The sequence below is a fragment of the Neovison vison genome, chromosome 11, assembly GCF_020171115.1.
Source record: "Neovison vison isolate M4711 chromosome 11, ASM_NN_V1, whole genome shotgun sequence".
In the NCBI taxonomy this organism is placed as follows: domain Eukaryota; kingdom Metazoa; phylum Chordata; class Mammalia; order Carnivora; family Mustelidae; genus Neogale; species Neogale vison.
In genome coordinates this window covers 39364133-39383515 of record NC_058101.1, presented here as the reverse complement: position 1 = coordinate 39383515, position 19383 = coordinate 39364133, and the positions used below count along the sequence as shown (strand labels likewise).

At 34.7% G+C, this 19383-nt stretch overlaps 1 pseudogene; it reads right to left on the bottom strand.

The window, feature by feature from the left end:
• LOC122890211 overlaps positions 1–19058 on the bottom strand; it is a 30620-nt pseudogene extending 11562 nt beyond the window's left edge.
• Positions 19059–19383: the final 325 nt, after the last annotated feature.

Below are 19383 nucleotides of genomic sequence, written 5' to 3'. Positions count from 1 at the left end.
GTGAACAGTTCTAAAACAACTTGATTGTGTCAGCAGATTCTTATTAAGGTTTATTTTCAATGAGTTTTAAAATGCTGAACCAGAATGGCAGAGAAGCAAAAGTAATTCATGAGGTATACCTTCACAGAGAATTCCATCATAAATTATTCAAAGGATATGTGCTTTTCTTAACATATTACTGTATTTCCATTTTAGAACAACTTAGTTATGTATTTTACATATTTGTCTAAAATATTTCCTTCTCTCAGGAATATATTTTGATTTATTTTTATTCACAAGGAGGCTTATCTTTATTATTTCAAATAGCATAAAAGACCTCAACTAGATTTTCTAGTCATTAAAGAGAGCACAGGTTTTAAAAGTCTGAGGTAGACCAATTTGAAAAAAATTAAGTACAAGGGAAATTTCATGCCACCTATCACATTTTAATTTAGTACTTGCCTATGTTGCCAGAAATAATGTTGGCAAAGAGAAATGCCTAATGAAGGCAACAGGAAGTCAAAAAAAGCTTCCACTGACTTAGTTCAGGTTTTCTATGAAGTGTCTGCCAGTGACTTACTTAAAAAAAGAAAAAAAATTCAACTATATCAGAAGACTTGAGATCTTTTCACATACTTTACTATAACTCTGATGTTCAAAATTCTTTGTCATATATTCTTTTAACAATTTAGGATTATTCCTTCCCTTCTACCATGTTCTACTCCATTTACTCTTGAATGAGAGTTTTCCTGTAACATCATTATTTTTAAAATAGAGAAGGGAGCTTTTTTAAAACCATTTTTTGCATTATTTACCTATCTTCGTATTGCCCTGTCAGACTGTGAGCTATTTAGTCTCAGATCATTACACACCTAGTGCAAAGAAGTACTGTTCAACAACTAAAGAGAAATTCTCAATAAGACGTAAGTTCTTTTCCATCATGAAAGGAAAAAACCAAACCAAACCAAACCAAAACAAAAAACTTCCCAACAACAATCTTCAAATTCATTTTTTCTCTCATTTAGTTCTCCTGACTCCACAGATGTCTTAAAGTCTTTCTTCCCAATTTCTCAACTCCCAAAGTTCCACACATTCAAAACACTTGTGGTTTTTTTTTTTTATTTCTCCCTTTTTTCTTCTTGACTATCTACTTATATTTTTTTCTCTACCTCCTCTCAATTCACCAAGGTGCAAAGAAGCAATCTGAAGGGCATGAGAAGGAGATGAAGAAACTAAACAAGAACGTCTAGAGTCTATGTACTGGAAAGAAGAGGTAAGGACACCCATCTTCCCAAATCGTGATGGTGCTTGTATTTCTCTCCTAGATTCAAGTGCAATGAGTCTCCTCAAATTAACACTGAAGTATATTCATGTAGATAACTTAAAATCTGAAACATATCATATGACTCTAAAGACTTGAATTGTAATACATTGAGTTACTAGAAAGAGGAAAAATACATCAAAAGCATTGTGAGGCTGCTGATCTTCTCTTCTCCAAATGATCTTCTGCCTAATAAAAATAAAAAACAATCTTAACTACTTATAGATAAGTTTCACTAATGTACCTTACCTATTAATCTATTAAATGTATTTATTTATATCTGGGATTTTTTGTTTGTTTGTTTTGTTTTGTTTTAAGATTTTATTTATTTAATGGAAGGAGACATAGCAAAAGAGGGAACACAAGCAGGGGGAGTGGGAGAGGGAGAAGCAGGCTTCCTGCTGAGCAGGGAGCCCCATGCAAGCTTAGCTCCCAGGACCCTGGCATCATGACCTCAGCCAAAGGTAGACACTCAATCACGGAGCCATCTAGGTACCCTATGTTTTGCTTTTTAGAGTACAATATTTCAAAGTCAGATTATTGGTTATGAGGTAAAAACAACACAGCTTTTATAACTTTTTTTTTTTTTTTTTGGTTCTGGTGTTGATATTTTCTCCATCAATTCTGTAAGAGCTGAGATCTTTTCAAATTTTCATTAACTTGTCAGTCATTGAATGTTTTTCATCAGAGAAATGAACATGCTTATAATTTGTGTGACTATTAGTAACTAAAAACAAAAGCCACTGAATCAGGACATTCATGTTATTTTTGTTTAAATGGTAAGGACCGACCTGGGTAAAATTCTAGCTACCAATTAAAAAAAAAAAAAAGAATTAAACTTCTCTCTCTCTCTCCTGTGCCTTATAGACTGTCACAGAGTCAAAATAAAATCTCACTTCTCAGTGTGTTAAAATTCATAAATTTACTAAGATAAAACTGTATTGGATATTAAATCACAAGAAATATGATTTATGTAGTATGTTTTCAACATCCTTGAGTGTTTTATGAGCATGCTGTTTTATGAAAATTCAAATTTAGAGTTAGGAACTGCATCTTTATTTTAAAGAGGAAATTAATAAAATTCAGAAAGTTTAAATTAGATTCCCATGATCACACAACTCTTAGGATAGAAAATGAGATAAAGATTTGAATTTCTACTTTTTTAAAAAAAATCACACATTTTCCAATGAGTCAGCATGCATATATATTGCAAAATCACTGCCACAATAAGAATAGTTAACACATATAACACTTCCCTTTTTTTGTGGAGCACAAACATTCAAGATTTCTCCTAGCAACTTTCAAGCATAAAATGCCATATTGATAACTATAGGCATCATGCTGTGCATTAGATCCATAAACCTTAATCTTATCAGGGCAATTTTATACACTTTGACCAAACTCTCCCCATTTCCTCCACCCCCCACTTCTGACAACCAAAATTCCATTCTTTATTTCTATGAGTTCATCATTTTTATATTTCACATATAAGTGACATTATACAATTTTTTTTTCTCTGTTTAATTTATTTGACTTAGCATAATTTCTTCAAGGTCCACCTGTGGTACCATAAATAGTAGGACAAACAAATAATTCAATTAAAAAAGGGTTAGAGTTAGGATGCTTCTGCACAGCCAAGGAAACAGTCAACAAAACAAAGAGGCAACCCACGGAATGGGAGAAGATATTTGCAAATGACAGTACAGACAAAAGGTTGATATCCAGGATCTATAATGAACTCCTCAAACTCAACACACACAAAACAGACAATCATATCAAAAATGGGCAGAAGATATGGACAGACACTTCTCCAATGAAAACATACAAATGGCTATCAGACACATGAAAAAATGTTCATCATCACTAGCCCTCAGGGAGATTCAAATTAAAACCACATTGAGATATCACCTTACACCAGTTACAATGGCCCAAATTAGCAAGACAGGAAACAACATGTGTTAGAGGGGATGTGAAGAAAGGGGAACCCTCTTCCACTGTTGGTGGGAATGCAAGTTGGTGCAGCCCTTTGGAGAACAGTGTGGAGATTCCTCAAGAAATTAAAAATAGAGCTTCCCTATGACCCTGCAATTGCACTCCTGGGTATTTACCCCAAAGATACAGATGTAGTGAAAAGAAGGGCCATCTGTACCCCAATGTTTATAGCAGCAATGGCCACGGTCGCCAAACTATGGAAAGAACCAAGATGCCTTTCAACGGATGAATGGATATGGAAGATGTGGTCCATATACACTATGGAGTATTATGCCTCCATCAGAAAGGATGAATACCCAACTTTTGTAGCAACATGGACGGGACTGGAAGAGATTATGCTGAGTGAAATAAGTCAAGCAGAGAGAGTCAATTATCATATGGTTTCATTCATTTGTGGAGCATAACAAATAGCATGGAGGACATGGGGAGTTAGAGAGGAGAAGGGAGTTGGGGGAAATTGGAAGGGGAGGTGAACCATGAGAGCCTATGGACTCTGAAAAACAATCTGAGGGTTTTGAAGGGGTGGGGGGTCGGGGGTCGGGGTACCAGGTGGTAGCTATTATAGAGGGCACGGATTGCATGGAGCACTGGGTTTGGTGCAAAAACAATGTGCAAAAATAACTGGTGCAAAAATAATGTGCAAAAATAACTGTTACACTGAAAAAAATAAAAAAATTTAAAAATAAATAAATTTAAAAAATAAAAAAGGGACAGAAGACCTGCAGTAGGTAATTTTGAATAAGGTAACATTTGATTAGGGACCTTAAGAAGGCCAAGTAATCAGCCAAGAAGAATAGAAAAGAAAGAATGAATCAGTCAAGGGGAGAAACAAATCCAAAGGACCTCAGAAGAGAGATTGACTTACTACTGTTCTTGAGGTCAGGAAGCACACCGTTTTGGTTTGAGAGGAGTGATCGAGGGCAGAGTATAATAGATTGAAGTCAGAACCATACTTTAAAAATTGTTGGCTAGGACTTAATCAAATATGATAAGGGATTTTTATTTTATTCTAAGTGAAAACAGTGAATTTTTTCTATTTTATTCTAAGTGAAAACAGATATTTTAAAGGGTGATGTGTTGGAAAATAAGTGGGGGGTATAAAGGGAAAAACAGCTACATGAAGCAGAAACCTATGCAACAATTTGTGAATGAAATGATGATGGCTTATTCAGTGACTCTTGATGATGAGAAGGTTAATGTCTGGATTCCAAAAGTATAGCTGAAAATATTTCTTGATGAATGAGGCAAGTAGTAAGTGAAAAACAGACATTAAAGATGACTCCAACTCTTATGAACTGAACAAATAAGAGAATGTATTTGCCTTTTACTGAAATGGTATAACATTATAAGAAGAAATTTCAAAATTTGCCTTTAGAGATGTCAAGTGTGGAAAGTTTGGTAGATGTGTAAATGGAGATGGCAATGATATCTTTTTGATATCATTCTGGAGTTCACAGATTTTGAAACAGGACATAATGATGTTGGAGTCCTTAGAATGAAAACAATATTTTAAAATCATAGGAATGGATAAAATCATCTCAGAAGTGAGTAAGAAAAGATATACTGATCCTGAGCCCTAGGCCTATTATTTTAAAACAAGGAAGACTGCACAAACAAGGTTGAGAATGGGAGGCAGTGAGGAAAGAGGAGAACCAAATTAGAGAGAAATAGAGTGGCTCTTAGTCAGAGGACAAGGAGGACTAGAGAGGGAAGAAGAAGAGGAGAGGGAGAAGTAAGAGGACAAAGAGGAAACATGAAAGAGAAATCACATGTTTCTGATAGGTTAAATAAGATAAATATTGGTAAATGAACATTGCCTTAGCAAAGTACAAAGTGGCAGTTATTGGTAAGAATTCCTGTGGATTTTCTCTGTGAAATATGGAGCTAAATTCTCAGCAGAAAATGTGGAAGGAGAAAGTGGTGTTTAGGTTTTGAGGAGAGAAGCAGCAAAATGATTCTTTAGAAATTTGTGGTATGAATTGAGCAACTCAACTTAGCAAAATTGAAGGACAATTTTCCTCACTGCACTCATCAGGACTGAACACCTCCTTCTAAGGCACTCAACACATGCTTTCATGAACATAATTAGCACTTTTATTAAGTTTATTCTCTTCTCTGTCTTCTATAGTAGATGATAAACTTCAAAAAATTACCAATTTTTATATTTCTAACAGGCATATTTTTCATAGAAACCGCATTAAAGAATGGTAAACATGAAAACTAGAGGTCCAGAGTTAAGCAGTGGCCTAGGGTAGGCAAATGCCAAAGAAGAACCATGAATTTTAGCATTTCCAAATCATAATTACATTGAGAAGCACCATCAAATTTTGCATAATTTATGCATGGATACCAGGAAGCACAAAATCAAAGATTCTAGCGCAACTGGGGCAACAAAACATAGGAGTTCATAATAATGTATGTAGGAGTACAATAATTCCAAAGGGCTATAAATCGGGTTTAAAGTTTAAATGCATGATAAAAAAAAAAAGATTTAAATGCATGAAATGTGTTTTATTTTATATTATTTAAATGTGTCATTTATTTATTTGACAGAGAGAGACACACACGGCAAGAGAGGGAACACAAACAGTCGGAGTGGGAGAGGGAGAAGCAGGCTTCCCTCCAAGCAGGGAGCTCGATGTGCAGCTCGATCCCAGGACCCTGGGATCATCAGCTGAGCTAAAGGCTCAGCTAAAGTCTCCACTTAATAACTGAGCCACCCAGGTGCCTCAACTACATGAAATATATTTTATACTGAGTTCATCACCTTGTACAGGATTTTCATCTCATTTTTGCCTAATTTGATAATTTTTCCAAGAGTGTGAACTTAGAGTTGAGGAAATAAGGTAATCTGGTTAAGGTGACTCTGGTATTTGTTGCACATGAACTTGACAATTCTTGAATAATATTTTCATTGTTATCTAAACCAAAGTGACAGAGTACTCTAAGAAATATTGAAAGAATTGACAAAATTAATATAGATATCTAAATATAAACATGTTCAAAATAATTAAATGCCCTGTAACCAGCCCAGGCCCTCAGATAGAATTATGAGAATGAGCGTGGAAACTTTTAGTTGATGAAATGCACTGGATCCTTTCTAGGTAGTTCTCTGGATTTACATAGCAATGATTTTCTGCTCAATGCTACTGATGATCTGCCAGGATGACTGCCTGGACCTGAAGAATTTTTACAGGCTGCAGATGGAATGTTTTGAGCTTCATCATCAATACATGACAGTGGTCTTACAGTTGTGGCAGTGTCTTGAGGTCTGCTACAACACCTGACACATATGGAAACAAGTGGCCATTCCTTGGTATGTGCTTTCTGCCTCTTTTTTGTCACTGAAGGTGGGGACCCTGAAGTGTTCACTCACTGTATATTTCAGCAAACTGATCCCACATACACCTCCCCAACATGGCCTGCAAGACTAAAAGACAAAGCAAGAGGCTGAGTGTTCCTGGCACAAGCCTCAGAGACTTAACCATGGCTGGCCTGAGGTGTGGTTTCCGTGGCAACTAACCAAAAAAGCAGAATGCCCCAGTGCCTAGATTGGCACCCTGTGGGGTAAACTTTGAACCATAGGAGAAGAGAGAAAATAGATAATTATGCTTTCTTTCTACTCTGAACATACTATTCCATAAAACAGTAGGTGATATGAAAAGACATCATGTAAAACACAGCTGCACTTGTTATTTTATATTTGCTTCTCTCCTTCCTTTGTCTCACCAAGACTGTACTCCACAATGAAGGTCACATCTTCATTCTACCATTTTACTTAGATTTGTTTTCCCAGGAACCTAGTATAAGATCAGATTTCACTGCACATGCATTTAAATAATTCTTAGGATAACATCTATTTGTTAAAGTCTACCTTAGCTGTATGGAAAACATAGGCAAAACTTGTTGCAGTTTTTCCTTCTTCTTTTTTTTTTTTTTAATTTAAGTCAAAATAAATCTCCTTTAATGGTGAGGGCTTTTCTTAAAAGTGAAGTGTAGGAAACATTAAAGGATCACTTAATTCCCAGATGAGTGAAGTTGGGGGTGGGGGCAACTTGGTCTCTTGATAATCCTTGCCTTTTCTGTGAAATCAGAAGACAAGAGTACTTCAAATTTAATTCAGAGAATCTAATCTCATTACTCAAAAATGGTTCATGCATTTGCTCATTTATTTGTTCACTCAATGGACAGACATATTTTTGAATGACTACTATGTGTCCAGTACCATATCAGGTGCTTGCAAAACACAAGTGATCAAAAAAGAAAACCATCTGCTCTCTTAGAGCTAACATTCTTTTGGGTGGAGTCATGTACTAAACATAATAAACAAATTAGATACTTTGTTAGAAGGTTGTAAATTCTACTGGGGGGAACATAAAATAGAGGAAGGCAGCTCATGTATGTGAGCAGAGCTGGAAGCAGGTTGCAATATTAAACAGACTACTGGGATAGGCCTTGCTGAGAAATTGAGATTTGAAGAGAGTCTTGAAAGTGAGCCAGGTAAATATTGGGAGAGAATTATCCCAAATGGAGGCATTAGTCAATGCAAAGGCACTAAGGTTTTCTCTAGGAATAACCAGGAGGTTCAGTATCACCAGAGCTTACAGAATAAGAAGAGATTATTATGTATCATACCTGTGAGGCAAAAGGCAAGATGTGAGATCTCCATGTATCATACCTGTGAGGCAAAAGGCAAGATGTGAGATCTCCGAGGCATTCTGAAGACATTGGTTTTTACTCTGAGTGGAACAGGTAGCACTTGCACTGATTTTAAAAGCAGTATGATCTGCTTTATATATTAAAGGCATATTCTCTTGGCTGTGTCAGGCTGTAAATATGAGAGGGGAAACAGTTATGAAGCTAGTGAATTAATCTAGATCAAAGATGGTAATAGCATAAGCCAGGAAGATTGCAGTAGAGATGGTGAAAATGTCCAAATTTTGAAAGTAGGGCAAATAGGATTTTCTTTTTTTTTAAAGTTATTTATTTATTTTAGAAATCTCTACACCCAGTGCGGGGCTCAAACTGACAATCCTGAGATCAAGAGTCACAAGCCCTTCCAAATGAGCCAGTCTGGCACCCAGAACCACTAGGATTTTCTAAATGATTGGATATAGGATATGAAGGAATGGGACAGATCTAGAACTCAAAGAATGACTGCAAAAATTATTTGCTTTCCATTCAGGTGGGGGAGCTGGCTGATTTTTAGAATGAAGTAGGGTGAAGAGATCAGGACTGTAGTCTCAGACACAGAGAGTTAAAAAATCTCTATTAGGTATGCAAATGATGATGCTAAGTAAGCTGTTGAATATCCAAGTCTGCTTTTCAAAAGAGTAATTCAGACTGTAAAGATTATATAGGAGACCTAAGCACATTCTTGGCATTATTAATATCATAACCTCAGATGACAAGAAGAGGAGACGAGGTGTAAATAACAGCATAAAGATTTTGCTACAAATGAACATGTAAGGTTGGAGGAGAGAAAATACCAGGAGAGACTGGGAAGGAGTATTTGGTGAGGAAGGAGAAAAGCCAAGAGTATATGAAATCTTAAGAATGTTTTTAAAAATGTTTCGGGGAAGCTGACCATCTACCATATCAAATACTGTTGCTGAATCAATAAAACGAGGAATTAAAATTTACCATTGAATTTAGCAGCGTGTGGATAATAGGTGACTTTGATGGGGGGCAAATTCACTGAAGAATTGAGTGTAATCGTAATTAGGATGGGTTTAAAAGAAAATGAAGGGAAACATTAGAGACAGTAAGTAAAGATAAAAATTTCAAGTTTTATTGTAAAATGGAGAACATAAATGGTTTGATAGCTGGAAAAAGAAATAAAGAAAATTTTTGGAAGAGGAGTATAGCTTCTCTTGGGTAGGTAGAAATGATGTTTGTGATTAGTAACAAATAAACTCTCATAGCCCACAAATATAATTGCTGTCTGAAATCTATGGCCTTATATAATGTTCCTTAATAGATGTAGGCACAACTTGTGATTTAATTTTCATCAGTAAAATGTAGCAAAGATAATGGGATGTCACTTCCATGATTGTAAGATTCCATAAGATTGTTAAAGCTGCTAAAACATTGATTCTCTCCCTTGCTGGTTTTGATTACATCAGACATCACATAGTAAGGCCCAGCAGAAAAGTTGAAGGTGACCTCAGATTGACAGCTAGCAAGGAACTAAGACCCTCAAGCTGAGAATCCTTGAGAAACTGAACCCTGTCGACAACCATGTGAGCTTGGAGATGGATCTCTCCCCAAAAAAGCCTTAGATGATACCTCAGCACTGGCTGACACAAGCATAGCCTTGTGAGAGACCCTGAAGCAGATCATGCAGCTAAACCATGCCCAGATTTCTGAGCCACAGAGCCTGTCAGACAATATGTTTGCTGCTTTAAGGCACTAAGTTTGTGGCAATTTATTACACAGGAAACACACACACACACACACACACACACACACACACTTGGTCTTTGAAGATTCCCTCTGATTCTTTCCATTGTTTTAGTAACTAAAAGAACAGCATCAGCTGGAGGTGAGTATGGGGGAAAGGTGTTTACAGTCTTAGGAGAAAAGGAAATGCAAAATAATTTTCTAGGAAGTTGGAGTGAGGATGGTTTAAGACTATATATGATAGGGGCACCTGGGTGGCTCAGTGGGTTAAAGCCTTTGCCTTCGGCTCAGGTCATGATCCCAGGGTGCTGGGATCTAACCCCACATCAGGCTCTCTGCTCAGAAGGGAACCTGCTTCCCCTCTTCTCTCTCTGCCTGCCTCTCTGCCTACTTGTAATCTCTGTCAAATAAATAAATAAAATCTTAAAAAAAAAGAAGAAGAAGATTATATATGATGACTGTCTAGCAGCATGAAGAGTCCACTTGAAGTTCTTGGCCATTGCATTAATCTGAGGATATTCAGTTTGGTCATCTGTTTTCTCCAAGCACAGTCCAGCATAGTTTGAGAGTGGTACCGTACTACAGACAATGACTAGAAAGATAAAAGACAGTGGTCTGAGAGCAGAGTGCCTGAAGTTGAGATTACAGTAATAATAAGGTCTAGATCATGATCCTGGGAGCAAGAAGCCGAGATACATAGAAAACGAAATTCATGGAAAAGAGACATTTGAGGGACTTGAGAGACCTCAGTTTTGAGGGAAACCATTCATGTAAGTATGGAAGTAGCTTAAAACTAAAGACAGAAATATTGCAAATAGTGACGGTGACCCAGAAAATGAAAATTTTGTAAGGAGTATAGGAGGATTCAGGGTTTAGCAGTTAGTGGTAACAATGACATAGAGTGGATGTGATAAATACGTGACTGGAGGAGAATAATGGAGGCGGGAAGAATTGTCTGCAAGTAACAATATGGAGCCATGAGATAACTTTTCAACTCAAAACTCACTGACATGAATACTGAGGAAGAAAATCCTGTCAACATTTGAAGAAGCTGCAGAGGAAGTGGTGCACTCAAGGGAGATTATGACTTTATGATTTTTCAATTTGGCTACTACACGAAAGAATGGCTCGGAGAAGATACCAAGGATATAGCAAACGCTGCCCCTGATGGACAATGCAGTTCAGAGGACTCTGTCAATACATTTTGGCCAAAACCCACAAGGACACAGGTAGTTCAACAAAGGTGGGTTTGTTAATTTGTCAAAAGTTGTTGACTAAGATACTACATTGGATGTTTCAGTGAGAGAAGGTTAAAAATGATTTATTACAGAATTTGATCGTGGGGCTGTAGGTTCAAACCCTGTGTTGGGTAAAGAGATTACTTAGAGATACAATCTTAAAAAACAAAACAAAACAAAACAAACAAACAAACAAACAAAAAACCAGGGTTGATTAAGGGGCATGATTAAGCATAGTGTAGTATATTAACTCATTCAAAATAATATTTTCTCAACTTTTGATTTTGATAACAATAAACATAACAATAAAATAAACATAATAGTATTTTAGAAGCTATAATTTACTTAGTGCTTATTTTCATCCACTACTTACCACATCCATTATGTATAGTTTAGTAGTTTACTATAAGATAATATTTTTATTTTTATTTTTCAATGAGAAACTCCAGATCCAGAAGTTTTAAGCCACAAGATCATATTTTTAATCCTGAATTCAAAGCTCTTAGTTACAGCTATACTGTCAACCCTACTAATGATATAATATTAAATTAAAAATGCAGACTACAGAAATCCAGATTTGCCAAGTTTGAGGTAATGCATAATTAATATTTTACATGTATAAAAAGACTAAAAAAAAAATTGGAAGAAAGCTTTGATTAACCATGGAGTGGAACCAAAGGATATTTATTTTTATTTTCTTTCTAATGTTGCTATAATGTATTTCATGTAATTAATAATAATGATAATATGTTTACCTACCATTTGACAGAATGAAGATCAGTATAAAGAAGGATCTTCAATGTAACTTTTTTTTTTTTTTTTTTAAGAGGGAGAGAGGATTTGGGGGGAGAGGCAGAGGGAGAGGGAGAGAGAATCTTTAGCAGGCTCCTCAACCAGTGGAGACCCTGATGGGGTTTGATCTCACAACGTTGAGTTCATGACTCTGAGATCAGGACCTGAACTAAAATCAAGAGTCAGATACTTAACCAACTGAGTTACCCAGGCACCATTTCAACTGAATTTCTTAATTTTCCCTTGAACTGATTGTATTTTCATACTATGAATAGAATTATGAAGAGATTATGCTGAGTGAAATAAGTCAAGCAGAGAGAGTCAATTATCGTATGGTTTCACATATTTGTGGAGCATAACAAATAGCATGGAGGACATGGGGAGTTAGAGAGGAGAAGAGAGTTGGGGGAAATTGGAAGGGGAGGTGAATCATGAGAGACTATGGACTCTGAAAAACAATCTGAGGGGTTTGAAGTGGCGGGGGGTGGGAGGTTGGGGTACCAGGTGGTGGGTATTATTGAGGGCATGGATTGCATGGAGCACTGGGTGGGGTGAAAAATAATGAATACTGTTATGCTGAAAATAAATAAATTTAATTAAAAAAAAGAATTAAAAAAAAAGAATTTCTCCAAATTTTATTGGCTACTGTGAATCATTTCAGGTTAAATCAGGGAGATTATTTTATAAACAATTTATTTAAGTGTCTAACTATTGATAATTAGACAGTAGAGAGTATAATGTGTCTATTTGCTTAAGTGATGCTTAATTAGAAAATGAGTAAATGTACATACACTTAAATTATTATAATATATTACTCAAAAGGGAATTTAAATCCAGCTGCTATGTCTTCAGGAATCCTTTTTCCCCCCAAAGTATGTGTTTTTTTGTTCGTTTTTCTCTTTCTTTCTTTCTTTCTAAATAACTAGAAGCCACAGATCTACAGAAAAATATTCAAGGACAAAGTATAATTATTTCAGTTGAAGAATCAATTTTGGACACTGAATCACAATTCAAATGTGTTTTAAATAAAATACTTATAATCACATGTGCACATTAAATACAGTTTAATTATATAAATCATAATAACTATATACCTTCCTATATCAAAATCAAATATTGATCAGTTGCAATTCATAGTAAACTTAGAGAAACAAGAGGTTGTGGTCATGGTAACACTATATGAGAAATAACCTAGCTTCTTCATCAAATAACGTTTTTTAAGTTTATTTACTTATTTATATTTAAGAAAAAGAAAAATGAGAAAGGAGGAATCTGTGTATTACAAGAGCCTAAAGAGACTTATCATCCAAGAGCAATTTCAGATTTAATTTTGAACCTGATTCAAATTTTAAAAAATAATAAATTCAAAAACATGAAAATATTTTACAAGCACATTTGCATGTGTATTTGAGTATAAAATATTTTATGATATAAAAGGTATTATTTTTTTAATTATGACAGTGTTACTGTGGTTACTATTTTTAAGGTTCTTAGCTTTTAGAAATACACACTAAAATCCTTATAGGTGAAACAATATGATATTGGAGGTTTAGTGGGCTAGGTATGTATAAAACTATATTTATTAACCATGAATTGATTATTATTAAAGCTTAGTAATAGAAACATAGAAATTTATGATACTTATTTTCCCATTTTTTATATTTGTTCTACCTAAATCTTTTATTCTTATATCTTCTATGTGTTATATTTGTTGAAATCTTCCAACCTTAAAGTGAAGAAAAATAAAACTAAGTCTTAACATATATATAAACAATTAACAGAAGCATAGACTACACAGATATCAGAGAGGGCTATTTTTCAAGATAAATTCATAGGTATTTATGTTTTTTCTTTATGCCAATTATATGACTTTATTAATTTATTATAAATAATCATTAAATCTGTTATAAATGTATCATCTTTGTCTCTATTTTTATATTTGGCCCAAACTTTCTAGATGTCTAGTTTATAAATGCATGTTAACTCTTAATCATATAATTACTCAGAATTAGAAGTTGATAAACATTTGAATGTTAATGTCAAAATATTCCAAGGAAAGCAATAAGACCAGAAATCACTTATAAAGCAGCCCCTTTTCTTAAAAGAAAAATTACTGTGGATCACCTATCTTGAACTCCCTTTAATTAGTGTAGTTACTCAGTTAACCTGGATTTTTGTTGAAGCTCTATCAATGCATGTATGATGGCTGGCTATTAGGAGGAAATCATAGTGGGAGAGATGGATAGATTACTTAGTAAATGCAAGAATGAATAAATAAATGACTGTAGTCCATGGGGATTTTAAATTGATATTTAGGTGTATAAAAACACTTTATATGAGTAATATTTTTGAATGATGCGTTTACTCTAGAAAATAAAAAAAATAAGGACATTTTATTTACCTACAAATGTTAGAGGCTTTCTACTGTAGAACTGAGAGTAGACATGTAATTTTTGCTTTAGATAGCAGATGGGAGCTGCTTGTATGAGATTTATAGGACTGTAGTTGCTTCAACATAAGGAGAAATTAAATATTTGGAGATGTCTAGCAATAAATATGCTGCTTCTAAACTAGTATGCTACACTGAATTATTGAAAAAAAATTACTGCTGTCAAAGGTGCTATACACATAATTTATATACCTCCACTGTGAAGCCTGATAAAGAGGATCTAGTTTCAGTTCAACTCAATGTTCCTGTATTTTAAATTACAACAAAGGAAATTATGAAGTGTAAATATATATTTACTCATTCAGGAAATGCCTTAATATTGATAAAACTAGGATTTGAGTACCACTTATTATATAGATAGCCCTAGGAAATCAGTGACAAAAAAGTCATAATATGAATGATAGCACATCTAAAACTCAATCGTCTTCCAAATGTTAATAAGGAATATTGATGTTTGGAACTGTGAGTTTCCATTGAAGTATAAATGCAAAGTCCCTCATACCAAGCATGAAGTACTATTATTTTGCAGATCTCCTAAGTTATTGCATGGAGTCTAGTTTGCCAATAGTCATATCAGATTGTCATTAATTAGACCAAATAATTTATGTCACAGAAACTTCAACGTTTTTTAAGTTTATTTAGTTATTTATATTTAAGTAATCTCTACACCCAATGTGGGGCTCAAACTCATGATCCTGAGAGCAAGAATCCCATGCTCTTCTGATGAGCCAGCCAGGTGCCCTCTGCACTTCAGGTTTTTATTGTTTGCTTTCAGTGCATTTTTTTTTTTAAGATTTTATTTATTTGACACAGAGAGATCACAAGTAGGCAGAGAGGCAGGTAGAGAGAGAGAGAGGAGGAAGCAGGCTCCTCGAGGAGTAGAGAGCCCGATGCAGGGCTCAATCCCAGGAACCTGAGATCATGACCTGAGCTGAAGGCAGAGGCTATAACCCACTGAGCCACCCAGGTGCCCAGTGCATTTATTTTTTAAACAGATATTAACATATAATTCATATACCATGCAATTCATCAATTTAGAGTGTACATGCAATGGCTTTTAGTGCATTCACAGAGTTGTGTCCTATCACTACAATTTCAGAACATTTTATCATGTCAAAAACTCTGTGCCCAATATCAGTCACTCCACCAATTCTGCAACCTCCCCTCTGTGTAAGCCGCAGGCACCCACTAATATGCTTTCTGTCTCTGTAGACTTACTTATACGGGGTATTTCAGAAAAGTGGGATTGTAGAGATATGATCTTTTATGACTGGATTTTTCTCATTTAGAATAAAGCTTCTAGAGTTCATCCTTATTGCTGCATGTGCTGTATTAAAATGTCACATTGTATTTACCTATTTATCAGCTGAAGGACGTTTTGATTGTTTCCATTTTGGCTGTTATGAATAATGATGGTATGAACATTAATGTTTTTGTGTGGATATATTTGCATTTCTCTTAGATTTGCCTAGAAGAACAGCTGCTGAGACACACTGTAGCACTTTGCTGTTATCTTGAGAATCTGCCAAACTATTCTCCATTTTACATTCCCATCAGAAAATACAAGAGTTCCAATTTCTCCACATTAATTAAATAAATTATAATTAAGTCATGCTTTTTATTCATTTAGTCAATCTGTTTTTATTTCAAATCTAAAAAATCTAAAATTTTTTAAAAATCTAAAAAGTTAACATTTTGCTAAATATTTATTACAAAAGCCAAAATTCTGAACACTGATAACATCAAAAACTGCGTCCAGAGGTTTAGAGCAGCTTTATTTATAATCCAAACTTTGAAGCTATCAAGATATTCTTCAGTAGGTGAATGGATAAATAAATTGTGGCATATCCAGATGATGAAATATTACTCAGCATTATGAGCTATCAAACAATAAAAACACATTAAAGAACCTTACATGTATATTACTAAGTTATGGGAGCCAATCTGAAAAGGCCGCATACTCTGTGATTCCAACTATATCACATTCTGGAAAAGACAAACCTATAGAGACAATAAACAGATCAATGGTTGCCAGAAGTTGTGGGGGAGGGAAGATGAGTAAGCAGAACACAGGATTTTTAGCTCAGTGAAACTCTGTATTATACTATAATGATGGGCACACACCATTGTGCAGATGTCTAAACCCATAAAATAAACAACACCAAGAGTTAACCCTATATAAATTATATACTTTGGGTGATTATTATGTGTAAATGTAGATTCATCAATTGTAACAGTTCTACTACATTGTTGATGTGCTATCTTCATAATAGAAAAGGCTATGCATGCATGGAGACAGGGGGTATATTTGAAATCTCTACATCTTCTCAACTTTGTTAGGAACCTAAAACTGCTCTACAAAAATTAAAGTTTTTAATAACTAATATTCAATATAGTTATCAGTATGATTAGATTTGGGTTTACCATTTTTATTACTATTTTTTTCTCTCTCTGTTTTGATCATTTGTTTCTCATATTCTGTTTCTCTAAGTATTTTAGTATTGTTAGTATTTTATTTTATCTATTGATTTTTGTTGTCATTTCTTTGTATTTTTTTAATAATTGCTTTAAGTATTACAACATACATATCTAACTTTTCAAACTTTTCACAGTCTACTTAGGATAGATATTTTACTACTTCATGTAAGGTGTAGAAACACAATCAAATCGCCCCTTCCCACTACCTTCACTAAAACTCTGTAATAGTTTCCAAATATGTAATATTTAAATATATTGATAACCCCTCAGATGATGTTATATTTTTAATTAATAATCATATATACTTTAAAGTACTTAAGAGAAAAAATAGCTTTTAGGATTCATTCACTTATTTACCAATTCAGTTGCTCTTTTTTCAATTCTGAGATTCATATCCTCCTTTTTTTAATGATTTTCTTTAAATATCAAAATATCCTTTTACCTTTACATGTGCTGATAACAATTTCTCTTCTCTGAGTTCTCTTGTCCACTGTCTTGTAGTTTTCAGTGTACATTGTAGTTTCAGTGTACAGTGTATTCCAAAAAAAACATGCAAATGACAAATAGGAATATTACAAGATGTCCAACATAATTAATTATCAGAAAAATGCAAATCAAAACAATGATATCGTATTTCACATCTGTTTAGACAGGTATTATTAAAAGAACAAAAGACAAGAAATATTCACAAGATTGTGGAGAACTTGGTAGTCTTGTATACTGTTGATGAGAATGTAAAATGGTGCAGCAGTTATAGAAAACAAATATAGATATTTCTTAAAAATTAAAAATAGAACTAACAACAATCTCACTCCTGAGTATATATTCAAAAAACTGGAAACTAGAATCTCAAAATATATCTGCATCCCTATGTTTACTGCAGCACTATTCACAATAGCCAAGATATAGAAATAACCTATATCTATTGACAGACAAATGGATAAAGATAATTTGGTATATACATACATACAATGCAGTATGATTTGGCCTTAAGAAAAAGAAGGAAATCCTGCCATTTTCAACAACATGAATGAATCTGGAGGACATTAGTTTAAGTAAAATAAACTGACACGAAAGACAGATTCTTATTTGAGATATCTAAAGAAATTAAACTTTTGGAAGGAGAGGATATAATCCTGGTTTCCACATGCTGGGGGTGGGGGGAACAAGGAGCTATTACTCAAATGGTATAAAGCTTTAGCTATGTAAGAAGATCTGTTGAACAACATTGTGCCTATAGTTAGCAATATGGGATTGCACACTTCAAAATCTGAGGACACATCTCGAGTATTCTTACCTAAAAACAAATAAACAAAAAAGCAAAATAAATAGGAAACTATGGGAAGTTTTGGGTATGTTTAGTATCTTTATTGTGGTGATAGTATTATGGTTATTTACATATTTCCGACTCATCAAATTATACTCACTAAGTACGTGCATTTCTTTGTATATCAATCATACCTCAATAAATCTGTCTTTTTAAAAGAAGAACCATTAGAGTGGAGCCCACGACACATTTAAAAAAAAAAAAAAGAAAGAAAGAAAACTTCCCACTGAGAATTACTTCTCTAAGTTAACAACGTTAACAAACTTCCAAAATCTGCCAGCTTTGATTGACATTTAAGTCTCATTTGTTTTATTTTGTCCGAAGTTTTAAGTTTTAATTAATTGGGAGAATGTGTTCTTTGAGTTTACATTACCATACTAGAACAAGAAAAAAATCTCTTTCTTGTCTATGAATTTATTTTTCATTAAGTTATCAGGTTATTTTGTTTACTTTTGTTTTGTTTTTGTTAATAATAAGTACTTAGAGAACATCAGAAACTTGACCTTTAAGACAGCTCTTTCTGCCTTCTGCTTATTCTCTTCATCTTTCTGAAAGCTTTCCTCCTGTGTTGTCACTCAGCTGAAGAATGTTGAGAAGTGAATGAAAAGGATACTCTCAGACTTGCCTTTACCTGTAGTCATTGACTCCATATCCAGAGTAACTAGGATTTTGACTCACCCAGATGTAACCTACAATATGGCTCTGGTAGTAATAATTTTCTGTTCTGCAGTGGCGAGTGCACAATAATTTATACAGGAGAATGTGTCTGCATCTGAGGGAAAAAAAAAAAATCAAATTTCTGGTCATTACCTCATCTGTCCCTCAACTCTAGAGACTGGCTCTTTTCAGCTCTGCCAGTTCCTTTCTTTTCTTTTTCTTTTCTTTTTTTTAATATTTTATTTATTTATTTGACAGGCAGAGATCACAAGTAGGCAGAGAGGCAGGCAAAGAGAGAAGCAGGCGGAGCAGAGAGCCCAATGCGGGGCTTGATCCCAGGACTCTGGGATCATGACCTGAGCTGAAGGCAGAGGCTTTAACCCACTGAGCCACCCAGGCGTACCTGCCAGTTCCTTTCTTCATTGCATCAAATTGCCTTCTCTTGGGACGCCTGGGTGGCTCAGTTCCTTAAGGGGCTGCCTTCAGCTCAGGCCATGTTAGTAGGGCGAAAGGATGAATACCCAACTTTTGTAGCAACATGGAAGGGCCTGTGATCGAGTCCTGCATCAGGCTCCTTGCTCAGCAGGGAGCCTGTTTTTCTCTCTCTGTCTCTGCCGGACACTCTGCCTACTTGTTCTCTCTCTCTCTGACAAAAAATAAAATATTGTTTAAAAGTGCCTTCTCTTTTCTCAGATATTTCTCACTGGCTTTACTGTAATTCTTCATAGTCTCTACATTTTCCTCTGAC